The sequence below is a fragment of the Pan troglodytes genome, chromosome 5 (genome assembly GCF_028858775.2).
Source record: "Pan troglodytes isolate AG18354 chromosome 5, NHGRI_mPanTro3-v2.0_pri, whole genome shotgun sequence".
Classification (NCBI taxonomy): domain Eukaryota; kingdom Metazoa; phylum Chordata; class Mammalia; order Primates; family Hominidae; genus Pan; species Pan troglodytes.
The window spans coordinates 16,156,148-16,177,397 of NC_072403.2; the positions used below are offsets into that span (position 1 = coordinate 16,156,148).

Below are 21,250 nucleotides of genomic sequence, written 5' to 3' on the forward strand. Positions count from 1 at the left end.
CCAAATCAGAGCTTCCATTGGCTTCCAGTTATGTGAGCCAACACACTGTTTCTGCCAAGTCTAGTTTGACTTAGGTTTTCTGTGACTTTCATCATGCAGAATCCTAACTGATATACCCTCCAGTATGATTGTTTCAGTGGCATCTCCTAAACCTGGTACCTCAGTGAATAAACTTGAGCTGGAGCTGCGAGCCATCCAGCCACTACCAACACCCACACATGGAAAAAACCATGAGATGAGGAAGAGAGAATCCCATCCTAATGACATTGTTTGAGCTGCTAAATCCATCTTAGTGCTGCCCTGCACTCTCCAATTACGTGTATGCATATGCTGATTTGGATTCATTTTTCTGTCACCTATAACCAAAAGATTTCTAATCAAGATATTGGCAATGCCAGAGACTCTCACATGGTAGTGAATGACTTGCACAACTATTAAAGCCTCAAGAACTATGTAAAAATACCCCTGGACCATCGTGCTAAAATCTTAATACTTGACTTTAGCATGGGTGGTTTACCTAAGGAAATGTTGAGAAAAACAACTTTTGCTCAGCATGGCTTAATACCAAACTTACTGCCCTTACTTCCATATTTTCCTTGGTTGTTATCACACTACATCATGGGCCTGGAACCTGATAATCTTGCAGACTCTAATATATACATTGATCTACCTTTCCCCTTTTCCAATTTTCTAGCAAGTCCCCTAAGAGTTTCTTTTTCAAATGACTGGAATTTCCTGAGTGAAATTTGTTCCCTCAGCCTCACTGTAAGCAGGGATGCATTTAGAAAATTCTGATGCATGGAAGGTATTTTTGAAACTTGTAATCTACCAAGAGAAAATGTTCTACCACATTTCAGCTAAGCTACTCCCACAGGACCAGGATCAACTAAATGCTGAGAATTGCCCCTTTACATTTCCAACTTAAACTATTCTGCCTGGTCCTCAGCTTTAAGCATGTTTCCCAAAAATAAAGAAGAAAGAAGCTCCTTAGGAGCACCTCCCAGTTCTCCTCTGGTTTGGACAGCCTCCTGGCTTCAGCACAAACTAGGCCTGTAGAAATGGAAGTGAAGTTAGCCCAAGTCATAGAACATTGGGCCACGGAGATAAATCAAGACTGAACTAGATGCTGTGTCTGAATTATTTGACTTGGCATCACACTCAGCAGATGATTGTCAGTTTCCCATTTCCTTTTGTGCTGTGCTTTCTCAGACCCCACACCAAAAGGAAGCTGATACTCTCTCTCCATCGCTGACACACCACCCTCCTGCCAACTGTGGGAGGATCCTGGCTTTGTACGGCCTGAGGTTTATACCATTTGGGGTCCCTCTTTCAGAATACAGAATTTAAAATAAAATATTGGAAGTGTCCCATATGAGAGAGAAGCCCTCATGCTTAAGTTTCATTAGCTCCATGGGAAATCCAGCACTGCCCCTATCCAAGAAGGGGTGGGAGCCTAAGGCATAGAGCACCTTGCACCTGTAGCTACTTCACAAATGCCTTTGACTGCCAAGGAATGGAGCTTTATCTTCATTGTTATACCTTTCTCTCTGCTCTATTTTGGTTTTTGCATAGAAGAAAGGGAGATTACTCTGCTTCTCTTGGAAACCAACCATTAGGAAATTCTCAAAACCTGCAGCAACACTCAAGAGAATTCTAGAATGTTCCATGTCAAAGAAACATTAACAACTAGATTATCAAAACTTCTTGCTTTCTAGATAAAGAAACAAAGCTAAAAATGTGTCAAAGGCTGTGCTTTAGCAGAATGTCTAGTCCAGAGGACTAGAATTTAGGTCTTTGCTCGAAAAGAAGCATGCAGGAGACACAGCCACTCACACAGCCCCCGATCTGTGCTCTCTCTCAAAGCTCACCCTGTCTTTCAATGATTGCAATGAAACGGTAACTCTTACTTACACATTTTGAGGAAGTGGTCACCACAAATCTGCCCTTTGAGAGAGAAGAGTATTTTAAAGTGTCATAACCAGTTTGAATATCAGCCTAGCCATTTGTTAGCTATGTAAGATTGGGATCAGTTACTTAATCATGCTGATCCTTTTGTGTCTTCATTTGTGAAATAAAAATGGTGCACCTTCTTGGCAAGGCGGCAGTGTGTCAACTATTAGATGTCAACTAATAATAGATGTCAACTATTTCCTGCAGTGGCTGTCATTCCAAATACAGACCATGCAAATGTATCTGCCTCGGGCCCCTCCCAAAGACCCCTGAATAAAACTATAGAGGTAAAGAAAGGAATCCGTCATAAAAGTGAAGAGAATAGGACAGTCACCAATACAGAGAGTTCAACCAATTTCAACACATTTCTGTAACATGGAACACAGATAGGGATGGGTAGACAGAAGAAAGAGGTTTAGGAAGCCACTACATTTAATGGAGGAGAAAAGGATTAGGATACAGTCTGCCCAGCAGAACCTCAAGCCCTAAAGAAGGATCTAGGTCCAGAGTCAGCAGATTTTACCCAGATGGGAGTGAGAGGTGGGGACTTAATGGGATATCTCTAAATGGTGCACGTGCACCAGCCCAAATCCTCATCCTCATCCTCCTCTTCCCTCCCTTGTTTTCAGAGAGAAAGTTTTCTTTGGAGTAAAATATCAACACTTCTGCAAAGCCAGTGAACAAATTATATGAGGAAAGCTAATGCTTTACTAGGGGGATTGACTCTGACATCCCTGATACGGTTTGGCTGTGTCCCCACCCAAATCTCATTTTGAATTGTAGCTCCCATAATCCCCACATGTCATGGGAGGGACCTGGTGGGAGGTAACTGACTCATAGGGGCAGGTTTTTCCTGTGCTGTTTGCATGATATTGAATAAGTCTCATGAGATCTGATGGTTTTATAAAGGGCAGTTCTGTACACGCTCTCTTGCCTACCGCCATGTAAGATGGGCCTTTGCTCCTTCTTCACCATCCACAATGATTGTGAGGCCTCCTCAGCCAACGTGGAACTGTGAGTCCATTAAACGTCTTTTTCTTTATAGATTACCCAGTCTCAGGTATTTCTTCATAGTTGTATGAGAACAGACTAATACAATACCTGAATAAGACCTTCCCATAAAAGAAGTATGCCAGCTTCCCAATGAGAAGCCATTGCACATCCACACAATGGATGAAACCCAAACCAACCACCCAAAGCTTTTTTCTTAGGTGAAGACATATAACAAAGGACCACCAGGTCTAGAAAAGGAACACAGCAACAACAACAACAAAAGATCAAGATAACTAAGCAAAATAACTAACCCAGAGGAAACAGAAAATTCCAAAAGCAGAAGAGACATTTTTAAAGAATCAATTTATTATAAAGAGAGATCAAAGATACTATTACATCTTGAAAATGATGATAAGAAGCTATGAAAAAGGAACAATCAGAGAACAAGAAATAAATTTTGAGGAATTAAAAGTATAATTGCTTAGATTAAAAAGAAAAGTCAAGTCTCTAAAATAAAGTTGAGGAACTCTCCCAGAATATACACGATAAGATAAATAAGATAAGAGACTAGAAAAGTAATTCAGGAGATCTAACATTTAACTAACAGGAGTCTGAAAAAACTACCAGTGGGAAAAACAGAAACCAGTAATATTTTAATAGATCACCTCAGGGAAGAAGGAATAAAGAAACAGAGCAGGCTGGGCACAGTGGCTCATGCCTGTAATCCCAACATTTTGGAAGGCCGAGGCAGGCAGATCACTTGAGGCTAGGAGTTTGAGACCAGCCTGGGCAACATAGTGAGATTCTGTCTCTACAAAAAATTTAAAAATTAGCTGGGCATGGTGAGGCACATCTGTGGTTCCAGATACTTCAGAGGCTGAAGCAGGAGGATCACTTGAGCCCAGGAGTTAAAGGCTGCACCTCCATTGCACTCCAGCCTGGATGACAGAGCAAGACCCTGTCTCAAAAAAAAAAAAAGAAAGGAAGCAAAGGAGCAGAAGGCTGCTGAATTGAGATCTTAGGAATCTCAAGCTCTTAGATACCATTTACATTGTTACCACTGATACCACGATATTGTTACCATATACACGTATTATGGTTGAGCCTTGAACAATGGGGAGACAAGAGGGACAAATCCCCCAACAGAGTTGAAAATCCACACATAACGCCCCCAAAACCTAACAACTAATGACTACAGTTGACTAAAAGCTTTACCAATAACATAAACAGGTGATTAACACATATTTTATATATTGTATGTATTATATGCTGTATTCTTACAGTAAAGTAAACTCAAGGAAAAAAGGATAAGAAAATCATAAGAGAAAATGTATTTACTATTCATGAAGTGGAAGTGGAAGTTGATCACCATAAAGATCTCCATCCTCGTTATCTTCACTTTGAGTAGGCTGAGGAGGAGCAGGCAGAGGAGGGGTTGGTCTTGCTGTCTCAGGAGTAGCAGAGGTAGAAGAAAACCCATGCACCAGTGGACCCTCACAGTTCACACTAGTGTTGTTCAAGGGTTAATTGTACTTTGATACTGGTAAACAGCATATTCCCAATAACTGAAATGTATCGTGTGTACATTTCCACTCTGGAAGATGTCAGGACCAAGGGTATCTCTTGGAGAATTTAGAATTTTCATCTTTGTCAGCCTTCCAAGCCGCCCCCCTAAATAAATATACATCCAAGTCAAGTCAACATGATTTCTACATGAAAGCTACTTCAAGACAAGTCCTCAAATTCTTACTCCCTTTTCTAATTAAATTGCCATCCCACTCTCTTTCAACATAGAGACCCTAGAGTCATCTGTGCTCTGACCTCCCCAGCTGGCCTCAGCTCTCTTCATCCAGTTGTTTAAGGGACACGTACTTACCTGACTCACTCCCCACTGAAACTCCACCATCTAAAACAGTTTATCCAACCTCTGTTCAATTTCCCTCCATTCATGTAAAGCCAGGGGACTAATCTTTCTTCATAAGGAGGTTCCCTCTACCAAGGGCTAAATTATAACAAGAGTTACCTCTGCTAAGGGGTCATTTTATGCTAGACACTTTCTAAATGTTTCCTCTAATCACCCACCATTCTGCAAATAGATATTATAATATTACCCTCAATTTAAAATGGATAAATCTGAGGTTTCAGGGGGTTAAATAATTTGCCCAAGGACAAAAAGTAAGTGGAGGAGCAAGAATTTTGGCCCAGGGTTATCTGACTTCAAAGCCCACACTTTTACATTTCACCACAGCCCTGCCCTAATTATTTATATTTGCATTACATTTTATAAGCACATTTATATATTAACCCAGTTTTATTAATTGAACAACCCTATGATATAAGTTACCAGCCCCATTTTACAGGTGAGAATATTGAGGCCCAAATAAGTTAATGGTTTGCTGTTGATCACATGATGTGTTCGGTGCCCACTGATTCTTAAAACTACAAGCACCTGTTTTTATGCCACTTTTCAGCTCAATTTTCGTCATTTGACATTGTACCCTTATGGTGCATCAAGTGTCACTACAACTGTGACTTTTTGGTTTCTGCTGCCAATTGTTTCATGGCCAAACCCTTCATTCTATCACTCCGCACAATCTTCAGTCTGGCCACAAGGCACATCCTCCATCCCTGCCGGGCAGGTCTCCTGGCCGTGCACCCACACTTGCTAAGCTCATCCCCATCTTTAAACCTATGCCTAGGCTCACCCCTTCCTGGGACACTCTGTGTCTTTTATCTGCCCAAATTGTCCCCGTTATTTTAATGCCCATGTCAGATTCCAGGTGAACGTCTATCTTGTCTATCCCTAATAGCCCATAGTATAGGTTTTCACTGCCCTGCATGTTGGGCATTTATAGTTTTCAATCGGACCCCCCTCTTATGTTTATTTATCCCCCGTGAAGGCTTTGTGCTTCAAACCTGCAGGAGCTCTGTGAAGTCAAGGATGAAAACATGTATTTCTTTGTATGTCCCCCATGCCCAGTACTTCGGGCCTACAAGACGCATAGCTTCTAGAAAATGCTCAGCAAACCCTTGAGGAACTAAACTTACAGCTTTTTTGAGTTGTTTGTCCCCAAATCAAGCATCTCTCTTCCCCTGTTATTCAACTTCTCTTGAAAGCTTGCCAGGTCCTCGTGACTTTCCTTTGAGTCATTTGCTTCTCTCCCCCACATTTTCCAGGGTTATTTTTTCCACTGACCTGGTGTTCTGATGTGCCCCATGCATATTCTTCATTTGTCTTTACTTTCTGCTCTTTCACAAAGCAAAATGTGAAATGATCCATGCTTTCATTGGCAAAGTTCAATCTTGGGTTTTCTTCCCCCTCCTAACTGAACCATTCATGTGGAGGAAGCTTTTGATCCAGGATTCAGATACCCAGTCACATTTTACATAACCAGAAACCATGCTAGGTGGTTATGTAAACTCTGTTTTTGACTTGAATAGCCAGACAACAGTCTTTACAATTTAGGTTAAAGCATGTTGTCAGCTTCCATTCATTTCTTATGGTCTGAGTGTCAACGTTATCCCACAATAGTGCTGTCAAAGAGATTCATGAGTGTGTCAGGGGGAATATTTGAAGACAAAAAAAAATATTTTTTAGACCATTTTTGTGTAATGTGTTGTCATTATCATAGAAAATGCCTAAGAAGAGATCAAGTTTGCTCGTACAGTTTAGTGAACAATAGCTAGAAAAGAGGTAATGGCCGGGTGCGGTGGCTCACGCCTGTAATCCCAGCACTTTGGGAGGCCAAGGCAGGTGGATCACGAGGTCAGGAGATTGACACCATACTGGCTAACATGGTGAAACCCCATCTCTACTAAAAAATACAAAAAATTAGCCGGGCGTGGTGGTGGGTGCCTGTAGTCCTAGCTACTTGGGAAGCTGAGGCAGGAGAATGGCATGAACCCAGGATGCGGAGCTTGCAGTGAGTCGAGGTTATGCCACTGCACTCCAGCCTGGGTGACAGAGCAAGACTCCGTCTCAAAAAAAAAAACAAAGGTAACATAGATGAGGTAGCCCGCTACGAAGCAAGGCAGAGGGTCAACATTCAAGGAAAGTGCCTTCATTTATAATAAAATGTCCAGGCAAGTGGCCATTTCTTTAGATACTGATGAACTAAGTGACTTTTTGTTGTTATAAATAACCTTTTATTTTGGCAGGGACTGCTTTCTAACATACATTCACTATCACTTAGCTTTGAGAATTCAGGATATTTCTGGAAGGACATGACAATGAGAGGAAGAAGCATGGAGAAACTGAGGAATCAAAACACAAACTGACCTGTCATGAAATCTCGGGGCGGGGGACGGGGAGCCACTTCAAGTTTTGAACCAAATGTCCCGTCTTTAGTTCCTGGCTTCTTCAAGTTGCTTTGTCCTGAGGTCTTTGCCCTTTAAAGTTACACCTTTGGCGTCTCCAAAGTACTTGATGTACATGGAGACTTACTTAAGCTCTTGTCAACATCGGCTCATCCATTTTCTTCCTAGGATCATGTAAACATCACATGCCACAGTTTTGTGCTGTGGGACTTGACCATTTGATCAAACCACTGTAAAGGAGGTATGCCATGTGGTTTCTAGCCTAATCTGACAAGGTAGAGGTCAATGTGGCCTCAGTCATAGTTTGCCTACCCTGGGGACAACATGAACCTAGTGATTAGTGAGAGGAACCTATGTTTTTGTACTTTGAAGGGGATGAGGGTGTAAGCTACCACCTTGAAGATTCTGCCTGATGACGCAGAATTTTTAGAAATCTTTCAGACTGATTAATGAACCAAGCTCACTCATGCTTCCTCCTGGTCAGTCACCTTAGTGAGCAAAAGTTCTCTTCCAAAATTAAAAAAAGTCATTCCCGATAGCGATCACCGAAAAGCTTTTAAGGGCTAATACAATAATATAGAATTATGTCAAAAATCTTCTCATCTGAAGTTGTTAAATTTTAAAATCAATCCCAACATTTGCCAAGCAAAAGTGGGATAGATTTGACAATAAGATATTTAAATTACTTTATATCAAACCAAAAAATAGTAATAATTCCACAAATGAGAAAAATCTTCACAGCTGCTGTGTCAGAAAGTTGCTTAATATTTCTACCATATGAGGAGTTTATACATGTCAATAAGAAAAACACTACGATACCAATAATTAAGTTAAGGATAGGAATGATTTTACAAAAAAGAAAGTTTAGCAACAGTAAGTATAACAATTATTAATCTCAAAAATTATCAAAGAAATTTAAATTAAAAATATTAGCCATTTTCCCTCATCACATACCTATTTTTTAAATAATAACTTAGTAAGGGTTTTCTAAAACAGGTGATGTCACATATTTTTGGCATGAAAATGTCTTATAGCAGCTTTGGAAAGAACTTCAGCAAAAATTATCAAGGATCTAGGAATTTTATTTCTGAGAATTTATCCCAAGGAAAAAACTTAAAATTGGGAAGGCGGACTTCTATGCATACATGTTTACTAAAGTGTTCTTTGAGGAAGAGACAGATTGCATAATTTAAATTTTTTTGTGTGATTACTAAAAAGTTAAGAATAGTTAACACTTTTGAGCACTTACACTGTCCCTGAAACTGTCCTAAAGGTTTATGTGATTGAATCGTTTACTGTCATAAAACCCCTATTGAGTGGATGTACTATTGTTATCCAGTTTTACAGATGAGGAAACCAAGGCACAGAGAGGCTCAATAACTTGCCCCAGGTTAAATAGTAAGTGATAGGGCCAGAACTGGCATCAGGAGCTGATTCTCAATTACTCACTTATATTCCCTCTCTCATTGTATAATATTTTCATTGTAGAGAACTTACAAAAGACAGGTAAACATAACAACAAAATTTAAATTCATTTGTAATAACCAGAGATAACTAGTAGTTAGTTCCTTTCAGTTATTTTGATAAGCATTTGTAAAATCCTATTACACAATTCCATCTCATGCTGCATTTATTCAACAAAATATTTCGAGAATTTTCCGTTCTCTTCTACAATTACTTGTGTTCCACCTGATATACATGTAATAGAGGTATATGGCCAGTTGATTTGCCTCTACTTTTAATTACTATATTCAATGCATTAAACAGCTTTATACATAAATCTTTGTCTGAACTTTTGATTTCTGAAAACAGAACTTTGCTTTTGAGGACAAATGCCTTTCTTAAAAACTATACAATTTTTAAGGATACTTGACATATTTTTTGACATTACTTTGCTTTTATTCTTTTTTATCTTGTTTTTGTTTTTGTTTTTGTTTTATTTATTTCAATAGGTTTTGGGGAACAGGCAGTGTTTGGTTACATGAATAAGTTCTTCAGCGGTGATTTCTGAGATATTGGTGCACCATTACCCAAGCTGTGTACACTGTACCCAATGTGTAGTCTTTTATCCCTCACTGCCCTCCCACCCTTCCCCCGGAATCCCCAAAGTCTATTTTATCAGTCTTATGCCTTTGCATCCTCATAGCTCAGCTCCCACATACGATGTTTGATTTTCCATTCCTGAGTTACTTCACTTAGAATAATGGTCTCTAATTCCATCCAGGTTGCTGCAAATGCCATTTTTTTGTTCCTTTTTATAGCTGAGTAGTATTCCAAGGTATATGTATACCACATTTTCTTTATCCACTCATTGACTGATGGGCATTTGGACTGGTTCCATATTTTTGCAGTTGTGAATTGTGCTGCTATAAATGTGTGTGCAAGAGCATACTTGACATATTTTCTATTTTTCTTTTTCTTTTTTTTTTTTTTTACAGTCCAGAGGTCTTTTATTTTTTTAACACCTATGATGCCATGAATTCATAGGGAAGAGGTTCCAGCAGCTCAGGCTCCTTCCCACTGGCTCTCATAAAGTGTGCTTCTCTGGGTGGAGCAGACTGGTGCTTCAGTTGAACCCAGGCACCTTTCTCTTTGGCTTCTTTCTTTTTCTGATCATTGTCCTTCAAGTGTTTCAGGAAGCTAGCTTGGCTCTTAGAGTGTTTAATGTGCTCAATACACATATTAATTCTCTTGGCAAGAATCTTGCCCTTAACTTGTTTGTTTACAACAATGCCAACGGCATGCTGGGGAACACTGCAGACTCTTCCCATTTAGCCATGGTAACACTTGGGGCATTCTTTTTTGAACAATACCCATTCCCTTGATGCCTACAATGTCACCTTTCTTATAGATTCGCATGTATGTGGCCAAAGGAACAACTCCATGTTTTCTAAAAGGCCTAGAGAACATACATTGGGTGCCTCTTCTCTTTCCCTTTGTGTTCTTCATCTTGGCAAATTACTGGAAGATGGCGGTTCCCGCCGAAAGGTGATACATTTTCAAAGTGTTGTTCAGAAAATGTTTTATCAATTTATTTTCTTGTTAAGGGTATCTGACAACCTCTACCCTACCAATATCATTATTGAAAACATTTGCTAATTTAATAGTTTAAAAAAAGTCTCTTGTTGCCATCTTATTTGTCACTTTTTGTTCATTAATAGATATAAACATGTATCATATATCTAGTGGCCACTCAATATGTATTTTTTGTATAATTGCTCATTCATGTCCTTTTCTCAAAATTGGTGTTTCACGTATTGATTACGTAAGCTGTCTGTATATTAAGGCTATTATTCCATTTACACTACTTATTACCTATATTTTTAAATGTTTTGTTTACTGTATTATTTATAAACATAAAAATCTGGAAACATGCTAACTCCAAAAGGGAAACAGTAAGTGTGCTACATTCATTTCGTGGGATATTATTTATTGAAGAAAATGTTTCTGAAAAGTTATCAATATATGGGGGAATGTTTATTTCGTGGTATCACAAGAAAATATAGGAAAAAGTTGGATGTTCAGTATGATAAAAACAAACAATATTCATATTAAAAGACTGGAAGAAAAACTATTAACAGTGATGATTTTTAGTATTGGGTCTTTCATTGATTTTTTTTTTCTTTCTTTTCTTCCTTTTTTTTTTTTTTTTTTTTTTTGTAGAACAGTAGTATTTTCCACCAGAAAAGAAGAAATAAACTTGAAGAAGAGAGAGAAAAAGGAGAAAAAGGCATTGTAAAAGAACCAAAAAAAAGGGGAGGGGACTAGTACAAAGCTGATCTTCTATACAGCGTTTCGCTTTGCTGAACTGCATGAGAGATTCCCTAATAAACTTCTTCTCACACTTGAATATCTTGTTCCAAAAAGTAGGAGAGGCACCAGACAATCTGCCTTCCCTCAGCTTTCCTGCTTCTCACCAGGGGTGGCCTGGACCAGGTATTTCCACAAACCAGAGGGGCCCATGGAACCCCAGAACACAAGACAGATGGGCTTGAGTTCCAGGACCTGAAGACTCTCCATTAATTCCTCACTGAGGGCAGTTGGACTTGCTGCTGAAGGGCAGCCGGGGGCCCTATCCCACAGGCCTGGAGGGGTGGGACAGCAGCTGGTACACACAGACCCCATTCTGCCAGCTGTTAGCCACACAGCTGCAAAAAGAAGAGAAAGATCCAGGCAGCTACTTAGCTGACTGCACAAGGAGGGCCACTTACATCCTTTCACTGGATATAAGTTAGTTTTCCGACTGTCTTTTCCCCAGATGGGGTTTTACCTTCTCAGGGTATGAGTGCCCTTGGGATAGGAGAACCACTGACCTTATGGCATGACCAGAAGCATCCTTTTGTGAATTGATTGCTGAACTCAAAGCATTTCTCCAAAAATCATGATGTTCCTCAAAAGGAAGAAAGGGAGTTAAGAAAAAGAATTTTAATCTGCACATGACTGGGCATGGCACTGGTTCTTAACCCTGGCTGCACAGTGGAATCACATGAGGAACTTTACAAATGACTAATGCATCAGGGATTTTCAAAAAGCACCACAGGTGATTCTAATGTGCAGGCGGTTGGGAATCTCTAGGCAAAAGCGATGAGTTAAAGCGATTGAGAAGATCGTTAAATCCAAATGAAGCGTTTGAGAAACAGACTCAGTACCTCTGGTGGAGCTGGAATATTTGTAATTGTGTAATTCAGTTCAAGGGTTTAGTACTTTTTCCATCACTTCGTGTCTTCATCTTACATCAACTTCATCTTGCATCTCTATGAATAACCCTCTTCCCCATTGTCAAAGGCAGCAAAGAAAGGGTTACAGTATCTTGCCCAATGTCCCCTCACTAATACAGGATGAGGCACAGAGAGCTTGAATAATATAATGGAAGCCTAAGGCCACAAGCCACAGCCCTAACATCCTTGCTATTAATAGAATATTGTTTACTTTGGAGTGGAAGAGCTTTTTAATGGAATTGGTATATGTGCAGAATAGTGTTAAATCAGTGGAAGATTGAGAAAATATTAGGGGGAAATTTGTTGCTACTCTTATTATTAATTTGTAATGGGTCTTTAATATGGCAACAAATGAAAACATCTTTGACTACTTGTTAAGCCAATAGAAATAACAAGAGAAATTCAGTGTACTAAACAGCATTTTAAAGACAATTACTAGATAAGGATTTACTAGTGAAAATTCTATCAGAAACAAACCCAAACAAAAACTCTATCATTAACAACACATATGGCCCGATGTGAAAAGCGTTATGAGACCAAAAAGAAAGTTCTAATGCTGTAAATATATTAGAAGTTTATCAGCTAATGAATAGAATACAATTGATTCAGTGACTTAAAGTTTAACTAGTAGTTTATTTTATTTACGATTTTATAAAGTGAAAAGGGAAAACAATCAATAAACCTACATGAGAAGAAACAAGAATGGAAAACTTGGTGGTTTCGATGCCTATTTACATGGGAAAACGTTTCAGATCCCCTGGGATGATAAAATGTCTGTTGAAAGAAACATAAAAGGAAGATGATAGGAAATTTAATAAACCCAAATTACAGAATGTGTTTCTTTCCATACTACAATTTGGCTGTGGTTACATATGATAAATAGAGATAAAGAAATACAATAGGAAAAGAAGAACAAGTACAGTCTTCTTGATGACAAGTATCTTGTAAACAGGCAGTAACATTTATTTTTAAATGGTTGTCCTCTTTTGCATGCAGTCGTACTTTTTTAACATAAAAACCAGACATGTAAAGCTAAGAAAATAAGCAGCTATAATTAGAGTGGGAACTGGAATTGGGAGTGGGTGACCAGGGAAAGACGATGGAGTGGGCTTGTTCTCTTTTCTGTTCGCAAACCTGTAGTCAAGCAACAGGTTAAGAGAAGAAAACTCTTGTTCTGCAGCCAGAGACAAGTTCAGCAAGTTTCTGGACCAAAGAGTGAACTCACGGAAATGCCAATCCATCCACAGTCGACTATTAGTAAAGTAGAGTAGATGACAGATCTGGAAGAACCCACTGAAAGCCTGGTTGAAATCTCTAATTGCAAAAGAACATCAACAGAAAAATACAGCTGGAGGGAAACGAGCCTTGGTTTTCCTCCCAAACAGGCCCAGGAACAGACCTCAGAAATAATCCTGATCTAAATGTGCAGACTGGCCAGTGGAGTCTTCCTCCCTGGCCACGTTTGCCTGAAAATGGAGCCTTCCCACAGCTGTTTGGAGCAGCTTGTGGCACACTGTTGTGTCTGTTCATTCAATATAATTAAGAACTGCTTGCTCTAGGGGAAATGAAGGATTTGATTAAGGGGGAGTGTTTCTTCTCCCTTTCTTCTTTCTTGCTTTTGTTCAGCCTTACCCAAATTTTTTTACTATTTTTTAAGTCATGTCACTTTCTGGGGCAATTTCCACTTTTTGTTATGGACAACCAAGTGCTAAAGGCACATAGTAATGGGGTGTGTGTGTGTGTGTGTGCATGTGTGTGCTTTAAGATGGAATAAGGGAGGCTTGGAAAGAGGAACGCATCCCAAACTGGTTTTTAGACCCCAAAAAGCAAAAAATTCATAAAACCAAAACTGACTGAAGCAGATTATGAAGAACCCTGAGCAAATGCCAAGCGGCGTGTTCCCCAGGCTTGGAATGGCATTTGCACTCGGCGGCAATAATTTCTTTGTTAACAAGTAAATCCTCCCAGTTCTTTCTGTGGCTTCTGAAGTGTCACTATTATATACCACTATGGAACAACCACAGAGGGTGGGCTGGGGAGGGAGGGGACCTGACACCGGTTATCAATCTTTCACAAACCACAAGTTCTAAAACAGCACAGGATTCATGAGCAAACAAGTCCAAAGAGCCCCATCCAGGGACTGAAAAAATCATGGAGTTGGGATGACTGTGAACATGTCAGAACCAAAGAGGGAGGAGAGAAAGATGGCACAACAAAATGGGCCCTCCTTGCAGATGGATGATTCTAATTGCCATCAAACCTGATTTCAAGAGCATTTTACAGCTCTTCTTTACCCATTTGAAAAAGTTAAATAAGTAGAACATGTCAATAAATGTGATCAATATCCAGAAAACCTTATAGTTAGCTAATATCCCAATGAGGACGTTTGTATTGATTCAGTTCTTGATGAGGTCCAGTTGTATACCTGAGGGATCTGCTCTATGAAATGTGTAGGGCCTTGAACACAGTGGGTGTTCAGTAAATGTGAGTGCATTGGATTAGTGGCATTCTAGATAACTGAGGTTAAACAAAAACTGTCCCTTTTTTTCTCCTCTATTGTCCCATCAACTATCAAATGCCCTTGGTACATCCCCCAGAAATATTTTAAGATCAATTTATCTTTCCCATTCCCAGAACTGCACCCTTTCCTAAAATTTATCATCCAATGCCTCAAATATCACAATACCTGCCAAGCCAGTCTCCTAGCTTCTGGTTTATCAGATTACTCTTACTAAGCATTCACCAGCTCAAAAGCTTCGAATCACTTTCTAATGCCTTTGGGATAAAGTTCAAATCCTTCTGCTGACATTCAGGGCTCATCACAATTCAGTTTCATCATGCCTCTCCAAATTTTCAACAAATCTCAAAAGAAAAATGATGCTGGCATCAAGTCAATGTCCTCTCTGGTCTTGGTTAGCAAACTGCATTTCTGCTGCCATAACTTTGCTTTTCCTGTTCACCCAGCTCACCGCACCTAGAATGGTTTTCGCACTCCCTCCTTCTCCTCTTTCCTCTCTCCATCTTTTCCATGGAACCTCACCCCTCTCTTTGTCCTGAGGGAGACTCTCAGAACTCCAATGTTGGGATACTGTCTGTTTCACTATCGCCAGCCATTGCAGGCCATTAGTAGGACTTCTCTCTCTCAAGCATTGTCCTGACTTCTCGATCCACTCTCCATTCATTCTTTCATTCATCCGTGCCTTCATTCAACAATCGTTTATTGACTATTTTGGGCCTATTTTGGGCCAGGCACCATGCAAGGACCCATGTATCGAAAGATAAATGTGAAAGAGTCTATTGTCAAGGCAATCCCAATCAAAGAGAAGGAAATTACAATGCACTGTGCTCAGTTCAATAAAATATATTTACATTATGCATATGATCTCTCTGGTTGTCAGAATCTTAAATTCCTTGAGGCCAGAAACTATACCATGGACTTCTTTTGTGGTCCCTAGTAAGCTTATTGAGCATGTAACTTGGTTTTTGAAACATGCTTACACAACGTTAGTGAATGTTGCAATAATAGATTAGAACTCAAAAATTTTCTTGGTATTTCTTCATTTTGCCAGGAAAAATATTCAGGTCTAAAATGTGAGTTATAGAGAATATTTCTGAAGGGATAAAGTCACTAGTGACCCCAAGAAAGAATGAGTTGCCTAACAGATGGGGCAAGAAAAAATACTTTTCTATGTACGTGTTTTTATACTTTTGAATCTGATACCATGTGAATGAATAACTAATTGAAAAATAATACATTTGTTGGTACAGTTTTAAGGAATCAATAGAGATAAAACTATAGATGCCACATTTTAATTTTTCTCTTGTCCTGTTGAGCAGCGATCCCCAACCTTTTTGGCACCAGGGACTGGTTTCATGGAAGACAATTTTTCCACAAATGGGGTTGTCGGGGAATGGTTTTGGGATGGTTCAAGTGCATTACATTTAGTGTGCACTTTATTTATTGTGCACTTTATTTATACATTTATTGTATACTTTATTTACAGTATAATATATAATGAAATAATTTTATAATTATACAACTCATCATAATGTAGAATCAGTGGGAGCCCTGCGCTTGTTTTCCTACAACTAGATGGTTCCATCTGGGGGTGACGGGAGACAGTGACACATCATCGAGCGTTAGATTCTTATAAGGAGCACGCACCCCAGATCCCTCACATGCACAGTTCACAATAGGGTTCATGCTCCTATGAGAATCTAATGTTGCTCCTGATCTGACAGGAGGCAGAGCTCAGGCGGTAATGCGAGCAATGGGAAGTGGCTGTAAACACAGATGAAGCTCCACTCACTTGCCCGCCTCCTGCTGTGTGGCCCGGTTCCTAACAGGCCATGGACTGGTACTGGTCTCTGGCCCAGGGGTTGGGGAACCCTACTCTTTAGGATGCTTGATAAAATGACAACTTAGAAAATCTTTACCATAAACACAGATGATAAGAATGATAGGAAGAATACAGGTGAATGGATAATACACAGTGCTATTCCAGAATAATTCTTGACTCTCCCCTTTCTAATGGATTTGCTTCTCTTTCCTCCTGCATTTGCTTCTAACCTAGAATTAAATTTGAGTTCAAAAACAAACAAACAAAAAAATCAGGCTTGGTATTCAGTAGGCTCTGGTTCTACTGGCCCTGGTGCTTTCTTGCCCACTAAGAAAATAACCAATAGCAGAGTCCGTGGGGTGTCCTGAAAGGCCGCGTGCCCTGGCCATGCCTGGAACAGAGCTAAGCATAGTCAGCCTGCACAGTCAGCAGAGCCCTTCTCAATGCCATTTCCCTCCTATATACCCCTCTGGATCTGTTCACCTGTTTACCCGAAGAAGGGGCTGTTTTAGGGTGCTGGCCGTGGTATTAAGAGGGTCAGCTGACAAGCACATGGGTAAATGACATGAGAGGGATAATGCCCTTTTCTATCTATCTACCCCACAGCTGGTAATCTTGCTTTGTCAAGAAACAAAAGGATTTTAAAATAGGTGTTCTCTGTGTAACAAATATAGAATGGAAAGTTTTTACAAGGTACCCCTTTTAACAAAGCACCATGCATTTGAATTATATCGAGCTCAGCATCACACTCCCGGAGTTGTTCATGAAAATTAAGAACTATCCAAACTATTGAACCTCTATTAGCTGTCTGTTTCCCCCCACAACCTCCACTCCTTGTGCAAATCATATTCAACCCATTCGTGATAATGTTCTCACTGGCACGCCTGGAAACTATTAAAAACAGATGTCCAGACCACACTGCAGACATCTGGGATGGAGCAACTCTGGTGGGGTCATAAACATGTCTCTGTGCGTGGAGGATAAGCCCCCTTCAGGTGTCTGTTTAGGGTCTTCTTATAATACCAAATATATAACTTCCAAACGAGAAACTAGAGGCAGCTTGCATTTGCATTTACTTTGGCATCTTTTTCTTATTTTTAAGTTTGCTTTCACGGATTCTGAAACGTAAACTCTTATCTTGAGCTGCTGAGGCCTTCATAAAGATTACAGTGAGACCACACATTTATACATTGAAACTGGAGATTCGACTTGTGTATGTTACCCACCCTGGAAACACCAGATCCTACTTTGTTTCATCTAATAAATGCTCTATTATTAGAGAAAGAAAGAGGGGAAGAAAGGGATAACTATATTTAAACCAAGTTTTATTTGCTTTCACTGTTACTATCAATTGTTCCTCCAGTATTTGCACAGTTTCTGAAAGTATTTAAACCAAAGCAATGCTTGTCCCAACTTTTTTTTTATAATGAGGAAAATATGTCTGGTCTTATTCATACTATCAGAATACAAGAGTAGGCTTTGGGCATGAACAAACGGTAGTGATTGGAGAATCCCAAAGACTGATTTCTCTAAAGAAAAATTTAAAATTGACTTCGGTATTGTATGAAAGGAGAGAAGGTTGGCATTCCCTTTGACAAGGATGGAAGAGGCCCTCAGGCCTGACAACAAGCATTTAGTTAAGGCATTGCCACCTACTTCATGGCATCTAACCATTATTTAAATAAAAATAAAATAAAATAAAGTTAAATATGGCACCTTTTACTGCTAAATCACTGACTTTTGAGAATAGTTTCTATGTTGATTGTTGTTTCTCATACGATAGTGTTGGGAAAGGATTCAAATCCATCCCATTGAAGGAGAAATGCGTTTGACTTAACAAGTGTTAAAATCTCCGGAGCAAGTACATACATGAAAGATAGAATGAACAGCTTTCTATTCTGTATCCCCAGCCTCCACCTCACCTCCACCCTGCCCTTTACTCTCAAAAACCCATATGCTATGATGGTTTCTGTCTATTCTTCCTGGGCAGCAAATCTGGAAAGCGGGGTGCTAAAGGGAGCCCAGAGTGAAGAGGGTTTTTGAGCTTCCAGAGGATTATTGAGGGCTGATTAGCCATGGCTTTCCCCAGAACTCATATGTTCTCAGGCAAGTCTAGGTTCTGAGCCAATAGAGAGCTTAATGGAACCACAAGGAGTTAAGCGTGACTCTTTCACAGTGACTCTCTTGGCTGTCATCAGAGATCCAGAGCACAATACAAAAAGGGCACTTAGTCTTCCTTTCTTTCAGCCTAGGAAGTTACATATTTAGTAGTTTCATGACCAGTAAGCAGAAAATCAAGTCATCCGCTCCAAAAGAAATAGCAATAGAAGTATATGCTTACTTCTGTATCACTTTTTTTCTGCTTTGGGGGGGCTCAAAGTTGTTTTTTTTTAATCTTAGTCAATTTTTTTAATACACAGTTGATTACTTATTATGGTTTTTATCTGCTTATGATACTTCCACATTTTTCTTGACAAAGATTGAGATGATAGTCATACCCCCTTGGATATTAAAAAAAATCACAGATGAAAAGGAAAAATCTTTCTGTGGTTATTTCACAAACTGGAAAAAGTAAACAACATATAATAATCATAAATCAATATTATTTTCAGACCATGCAAAGAGAGGCAGCAGCTGAAGAAACAAATTGCCCCTTAGAGAGTAGGGTGAAAATGCAAAATGTTTTTGTGAGAATTTTTTTAATACAGCTGTTTGGAGTCTTATGGATAATTATTTCTAAGTCACTGTGATTTGGGAAGGACTTCTTTCCCATACTTCCTTTTCACCAATAGCCTTTGAGCTTCTCTATCCACATTCGTGAACATTCATCAAATCAGAACACCCACTACCTCCTGGATTCTTAGGATTATCAAAATGCAAAGAGAAAGAACCCGATGATACTCAGGTTCGAGTTTTAAAATTGACCGGTGAGACTCCTACACAAATGATAGGCATGCATACCAAAGATGTGATTTTAGGAACTGGGCTTTTGAGTTTCAATAGACTGAGCCTATTGATAACACACAAAGTTTATGACATAAACAATAGATTGGAAAGAGTATCGCTGAAAACTAAATTGCAACTCCATCGGCTAGGGTAGACAATTAGGAAAGGAAAACAGTCAAGTCAGATGATGATGCGGGCCTACAAGAGAGTTCACCAGACCCTGCCCTATGTCCACAGCCAAGATGGGCTCCGGAGGGAGGGGAACTGGCAGAAATTTCAGATAGGGACCTGAGATCAGGGGAGACTGGAATTCCTCAAGGAAGCCTGGGACATTGAGAAACTTTAAGGAGAAGTCACCTTAGCCAGCTTGAAGTGGCGACTAAAGAAGTGAAGTGGCGGGAGGTCTGAGGCAGGTCCCTGAGTCTCTGCCCCGGAGAGGAGCGGGAAAGCAGCACACAGTCTTACACCCTCCCGCTTCCCATGAGGGAGCAAAAGGGCTGAGAAAAACAGGGAACTAGGAGGGGCCTCAAGATCAAAATGAGTTGTACTTGGAGTATGTGGACCACAACCAGAGACAATAGTGTGATCATAAATGGCTCAAGGAACACTGGATGAATAGACAGTGAAGACAGAAGACCAGATGCCCCTCCTCTCCAATTCACTGACAGCATGAAGCTCTCCCCTGTGTCTCAAATACAGCCCCAGGGAGAAGTTATCCCTCATTGACTAAGTTTTAGTGCCTGTCGCCAGTGGAATAAGGGCTTAAGTTAGAAATGAAATGGAGTAACTTTTCTTATGTTTTTAAAGTCATGTTTTTTGTGCACTCAAGTTTGTGGACAGTGAAAATGATATTTATGCTACATTGTGGTAACAGGAAAATATATAAATAATCCATAATTGTCACATGACAAGGAATGTTTAAAAAAATCTGAATATCCTGACGAGCCAGGGTAGATCATTGCTGGTAGTCACTCTCAGGGTCGCTTAAGAAAGAGGCTCTATAAAATTGAAGTAAGCATATAGACATCTCACAGTAATTACATTTTTCTTATAATGATCAGATCTTTGTTAACACGACATGATTTTGATCTGAGCACCACAAATGAAAACGAAGTAAACATAGAACATTTGAGCCAGGCACGGTGGCTCATGCCTGTAATCTCAACATTTTAGGAGGCTGAGACTGGAGGATCAATTGAGTTTAGGAAGTCAAGGCTGCAATGAGCTATGATCATGCCACTACACTCCAACCTGGGTGATTAGAGCAAGACCCTGTCTCAAAAAAGAAGAAAAGAAACAAGAAAGAAACAGAAAGTTGGTATGTAAAATGTATAAGAAATGAAAAATAACTAAGATCATGATACAGTCAGGAGGAACAAAGGATACCTTTCTAGGGCTTAAAGCATCAAGATGAATGGATACCTCCACAATGATCTTGAGGACTTGATCAATAGTGAGCACCTAATAACTGTTTTAAAAATAAAAATAGCTTCATTTTTAGGGAATTTTCAAAATCACCCATGATTTTCTTCTTTTTCATTCTTCCCCTTCTTCCATGAAAAGAAAACAACATTTGAGCCCTTTAATGATCACTTTCTGTTCCATGTTCTCAATTTGTCCATTTTTGTCATCAGGCTAATTATTCCACTTATTCATTCATCCACTCAATAGCTATGTATTGAATGCTCGGTATGTGCCATGCACTGTATTAGGTTCTGAGAATCCATCAGTGAACAAGAGAGAAAAAATTGTCTTACCTGAAGAAGCTAATAAGAGCACCAAATACTAAACAAATTGAATATGTTAGAAGATAAGTGCTATGGAGAGTTATAAAGTAAGGAGGGGAATAGGGAATGCAGAGGGAGAGGTAATAATCTTAAATGCAGTGGTCTGATCAGAGCTCACGAAGATGGTGACATTTGAGCAAACACCTGAAAGAGATGAGGAAATGAGCTCTGCAGAGATCTGGGGAAAGTGCTCTTCGTG

The 21,250-nt window shown here is 39.6% G+C and overlaps 1 non-coding gene across 1 annotated transcript; it reads left to right on the forward strand.

The window, feature by feature from the left end:
* Positions 1 to 17,874: 17,874 nt before the first annotated feature.
* On the forward strand, positions 17,875 to 18,000 carry LOC112209676 (U6atac minor spliceosomal RNA). The gene has a single exon (XR_002944499.1). It is a non-coding gene; the product is annotated as a U6atac minor spliceosomal RNA (small nuclear RNA).
* The last annotated feature ends 3,250 nt before the right edge of the window (positions 18,001 to 21,250 follow it).